The sequence below is a fragment of the Mus caroli genome, chromosome 6, assembly GCF_900094665.2.
Source record: "Mus caroli chromosome 6, CAROLI_EIJ_v1.1, whole genome shotgun sequence".
NCBI classification, from domain to species: Eukaryota; Metazoa; Chordata; class Mammalia; order Rodentia; family Muridae; genus Mus; species Mus caroli.
This window is the reverse complement of record NC_034575.1, coordinates 1,671,510-1,677,085: the sequence shown is the minus strand read 5'-3', so window position 1 is coordinate 1,677,085 and position 5,576 is coordinate 1,671,510.

The following is a 5,576-nucleotide window of genomic DNA, read 5'->3' as shown; positions in this document are numbered from 1 at the left end:
TGCAAACTTCTACAGCCACTGTCAAAATCATATGGTAGTTCGTCAGGAAGATGTGAATCAATCTAGCTCAAGACCCAGCTAAACCACTCTTGGGCATATACCCAAAGGGTACTTCGTCCTACCACAAAGACATCTGGTCAACCATGTTCATTGTTGCTCTGTTCATAATATCTAGACATTGGAAACAACTTAGATTTTCCTCCAGTGAAGAGTGGATAAAGAAAATGTGGTGTCACAGCAAGGCAACAACAAAAAAAATGTCTCTGTCACTGCATCTCAGTCCTCAATATCACATGCTGTGGACTGACTTAGATGAACCTTGCTCTTGCCTTTGGAAGAGCTAAGCAGTTTGGGCAAGGAAAGAAAGTCAAGATGGATTAAAAAAATAAAATAAAAGGGCATAAGTAAGTTAAGTAACCAAACACCTCAAGTCAGTTCCTTGTGCTGGCAGAACTACTTGGCTTCTTTGCTGGCCACAGGACAACTGGGTTAAGGGACTGGAAGTGTCACCTCTAGTCTACCACTGCTCACCAGTTCCTCAGTAGCTCATGTCTCACCCTTTGCCATTTCTTCATGCTTTACAAATGTCTGAGTAACAGTTGTGAGGCAGAAACTACTGTAGGAGATGGTGGGACGATGCTAGCTAACAAACCACTTGAAGGTGGTGCCTCTCCCATAGTTCAGAGACTGGCAAAATAAACCAGGCTGCAGGCAAATGAAGAAGCAGAAGAGCTGAAAGAGCAGAGGTGTGGTCAGAGTCCAAAGCCATCAGCAAGGCACAGCCTCAGCTGTTCACAACTGAACAAAGTGCTATTTGGAAGCCCATCATAGAGAACTTGCTGTGCCAGGCTACAGCCTCTCAGCTGTCAGTTATTGTGAAACGAAGAGAGAAGTCCTTAGAGGTGGTAGAAGGGTCAAGGTTGTTCGAGACTGTGGCACTTGACAAAGTGGCTATTAACCAACCAGCATATAAAGTTTACCATCCTCACTGCTAACACTGTTTTTGAAACAACCGTCTGATAAAGGAGCTCTGAGGGGGTTAGAACCTGGAGGTAGAGATGGAGGCAGAAGGCAGCTTATGGAGCTAGGGAAACAAGAAAAGGTCACTGCAAAGAAGCAGCATGAAAGCTGATCCCCAAGTGACAAGAAGAAATTGCAAGGACCGCTCAGCCAGGGGGCAACTGAGGGCCAGGCGAGAGCCTTCTAGCCAACACCCAGCAAGTGTAAGGACCCAGCTCGACACACATGCAGCACAGCGCAAAGCTAGGGTGCTGGCGCACAGTGCAGAGGGACTGATAAGAAATCTGATCAGGTGGCTAAGCATAGACTGGGTCTTATGGGACTTCTTAGGAGTGTGACAGGAAAGTAAAGCCAGAAGCTGTGGGAGGGAGGATTTGAAGCAGGGAACCGGCATAATCTGATTTACATTTTTTGAAGATTTATTGTGCAATGGGTGAGGATTAGGACTGGGACAGAGAATGAGTTGTTCTAGTCTGGGGACAGCGACAGGAACCCGGGGTCAGCTGTGGAAATGCGGAGAGGTTATTCAGGAGTTGTGGTGGGGTTCCAGATACCTGTGAACATCTTCTGTGTGCCTCCCCTCGAGAGGTGGGGCTTAATTATTTCTACCCTGAATGTGGACTAGAGCTCGGGATGTCATTTGGGGGCTTCACTTTTTCAAAGATGGCAGCTTCTGATGGGGGAGGGGGATGTCTGGTTGGCTTGCTGTCTCACTCTGAAAGATAGCTCACTCTAAGAGAGACTGACTAGCTGTCCTTTCCTGCCATAGTTCTGGAGACAAGCCTATGAAGCAAGGGACTGACTACCCTGGGAGGAGTCATGTGAGTTACCTTGAAAGCTGACTTCACCTCCAATTCTACCTCAGCTGAATTTGCTGAAGATGCTGAAACTGTGTCTACCATTTTGACGACCAGCTTCCGTGACACCCTAAAAACTTACTATACTGTGCCTGGATTCCTTATCAGTAGATATTAAGAGATAACAAAGGTACGTTAGTTTTTAGGCTTTGTGATTCGGTGAGCTCCCTAGGGCTCCTTGCAGGAGCATGGATGGCCCAAGTGCACTTAAATCAATGAAAAGTCCAACCCAGCATAGGTGATTTACACATGAAATCTAGGAGCCAGAGAGCTCACTGTCCAGCTTGCAGGTAGCTCAATTCAAGAGCTCATTCCATTCGATTGCATAATGCTTACATAACCTTAGGAAAAAGCCTGGCTAGCTTAGCCAATATTAAAATGTAAGTATAATATTTGTCTTGGTTCTTTGAAAACATATGTGCCTGCCATGTAGTTTGATTATGTTCACCTCCCCCAACTCCTCCCAGACCTATTCTTCGCCCCACCCACTCTCAACGGCAAGTCTTCTTTTTCTTTTCTTTCTAATCCAAGTCCAGTTTGTGCTGCATATAACTCATGGATGCAAAGCAAATGGTTGGAGCAAAGTCCACCCATCAGGGGCCACACTCTTAAAGAAAACTGACTCTCCTTTCTCAAGCAACCATAAACTGTCAGTGACTCCTCGGCTTGGGGCAGGACCTCACAAACATCTCCTCCATGCAGGAATGTTGACTGGCTTGTCCTTGTGTGCATCTTGTGCTGGCAGCCAGAGTTTCTGTGAGGTCCAATGTGCAGTGGTCCTGAGCACAAGAACGTGCTTCACCTCAGCCCTCCTAACATTAGACTCTTAAAAATCTTTGTGTTCTTCCTTCCTTCCAGGGTGGTGACTGACCCTGCAGGGAGAGGGTTGATACATATGTCTGCCGACTTGCATTGCCCTCTAGAACTTGGCAGTAAGACCCTATTGACCATGGGACGTCTGTGGCTCTGCACTCCCTAGACACTTACTCTGTACTTTGACCAGCCGAGAACTTCTGTATTAATGATTGTCAGCTGCATAAAGAAATTTCTCCAATGAGGGCTGGGGACTGCAATCATTTGTGGGTACAGAGATAATAATTTAGAGGCCAGTTTTACCAAAAATATGATAGTAGGTTCATCCATGGGTTCTGTAAACTTCCCAGTCCTGGGTTCCTGGCCAGCACAGGCATGCATTTCTTCCTATTGAACCCAATCAAAAAGCATTTGGTTACTCTGGTAACATTTATGTCATGATTGTACCCATGGACATATCTTGTTTTTAGCTGTTAATGTAGCTGACAGCACTCACGACTGGGTAAAACTTCTGTGGACACACCCCTTGCCCAAGCCTGCATAGTACCTCCTGGACTTTGAGAACTAGCTAGTAAAGTCCTTGTCAGTATCAATTTAATTTCTCCATGTGTTGTGACTGAACTCTGTGCTGTCTCCTGCAGTGAGGTCTTCTCATCATGTTCTGGTGGGCAATGAAGAGCCATGGCAATTGCCTGTGTTTTGGGGAGACCTTGGGAAAATTCCTGGCCAAAATTACTTTTAGCTATTAGGTTAGCGTATTGTTTATACAACAAAAGATAACGACTAGGGACTAGTTTAGGATGGAGTAATTTGGGGGTATGTGTGCATATTTATGTGTGTATAAGTACATATGTGAGCAGGTGTATGTGCACATGTGTGTTCATGCATGTAGAGTTCAAAGGACAATGTCACGCATTACTCCTCAGGTGCCCCTTTATTTGAGTCAGCATGTCTCACTGTCCTGAAACTCACCAAGTTGGGGTCCAGGGGCTCCCCACCTACCATTGGCTGGGACTATAGACACATACCACCACACTCAGACTTTTGAATATGCATTTCAGAGGACTAAACTCTTGCCTTCGTGTTTGTTATAAGCTGAATAGTTGGGAACACTTGATGCATGTAAGAAGTATGAGAAAAATAGGATAGAAGACAGATGTCTAGTGTTGCTGTTCAAGTACAAAGGACGGGAGGGACATGAACAGAGTGGAGGTAGACCAGACAGTCTGTTTTGAGGAATGCAGCTCATCTGGGAAGGGTACCTTTCACCAAGTTTGATGACCCAGGAAGCATATGGTGGAAGGAGAGAATTAGCTTTCACAATTTGTTCTCTGACCCCAAATGCCTACATTCATTTTCTCTCTCTCTCTCTCTGTCTCTCTGTCTCTGTCTCTGTCTCTCTCTCTCTCTTTCATAAATATATGAAAAATGTCACTTTAAAAATGTTTCTTTTTTACCCAATTTACTGGAAATATCAGCCAGGCAACATGCTTGAACTATTCCTAAATTCCTAACCATTGTTTCTCAGCATAAGATAGTCATAGAGTTGAACAGGTCTCTCCCTCTTCCCTCTTCGTCTCCCTCTCTCTCCCACTCCTGCCCTCTCTTCCATAAACATACACACCACTCTCACACAATAATAATAGTTATTAATAAAGACACCAGATTTCTACCTTCTGCCCTCCTCATGTGGCAGATATACATGCACACACTCACACACGTGCACACACATGAACACACTCACACACATGCACATACATGTACACCCTCACACACGTGCACTTGCACGTAAAGCAAATGGTACAGGAAATGTCTCTAGTTTTCTATTCTGTCTTGAATCCACTGTAACCTACTTAGGTCACTTTGTCTCAACTGCAGAGTTTGCTCTAATTAAACCACCCATAGCACCTACACTACCCACAGAATCCACTCCACCCACAGAACCCACAGCATCCAAAGCAAACTCAGCATCCACAGCACCCACAGCAACCACTCCACCCATAGCATTTACTCCACCCATAGCATCCACTCCACCCACAGCATCCACAGCATCCCCACAGCACCCACAGCTCCCACAGCACCCACACATCAGACTCACCCTCTTCTCTTTAATCATACCAATCTCACAATCACACTGGACACAGATGGCCACTTCCTTTAAAATTCTGTCCCCTCCGGGAGGCTGTGGCCCTCTTTTCTTAAGTAGATTTTTCTGCTCCAAGTGTTGGCTCCCACAGGACCTTATCTCATGCAGCTGGTTCCTGGTCTGTCCTAGAAGGTCCAAAAGGCTTCATTTGCACCTTCATTCACATAATATGGCAAGAAGGCAAACAATTACTGCCCATCTTCCCTAAGGTCGCTCCCTTTCCTGTAGACCCGCCTGAAGAGTGATGCCCTTTGTTACACAGAAGCTCAAGTTTAAGGCTCAGTGTTCCCAAGGGAGCAGAAACACAGGGCAGTACTTAGGTTATGAAATCAATCGCTTTACCTGAGAACTAAAGCACACTGGCACCTGACAAATATTCTAGAAAGTGGAATGAGGTGAACGTTGCAAAGGAGGGATAGTGCAATTGGGACCAAATGACTTGAAAGGAAAGGAGATGCAGAGCAAAGGGAGGGACTGAGGTTGGATGAAGCAAGAAGTACCCAGATGGAGGCTGGAAGAGCGCTGAAGGCCCCTGGGTGCACCCCTCCTTCCACTGGGCCTCCCCTGCTACTCTGAACTAGCCCGGAAATAACTCCCAACTTCTCCTGCGTTATTTGTCTCTGTGACCCATGTGTATGTTTAGTACACAAATCGCTATTCACAGCATTTCAAGTGTCATCTTTATGTTTCTTTAAATAATGTTCTCTTTCTCCTCCTCCTCCTCCTCCTCCTCCTCCTCC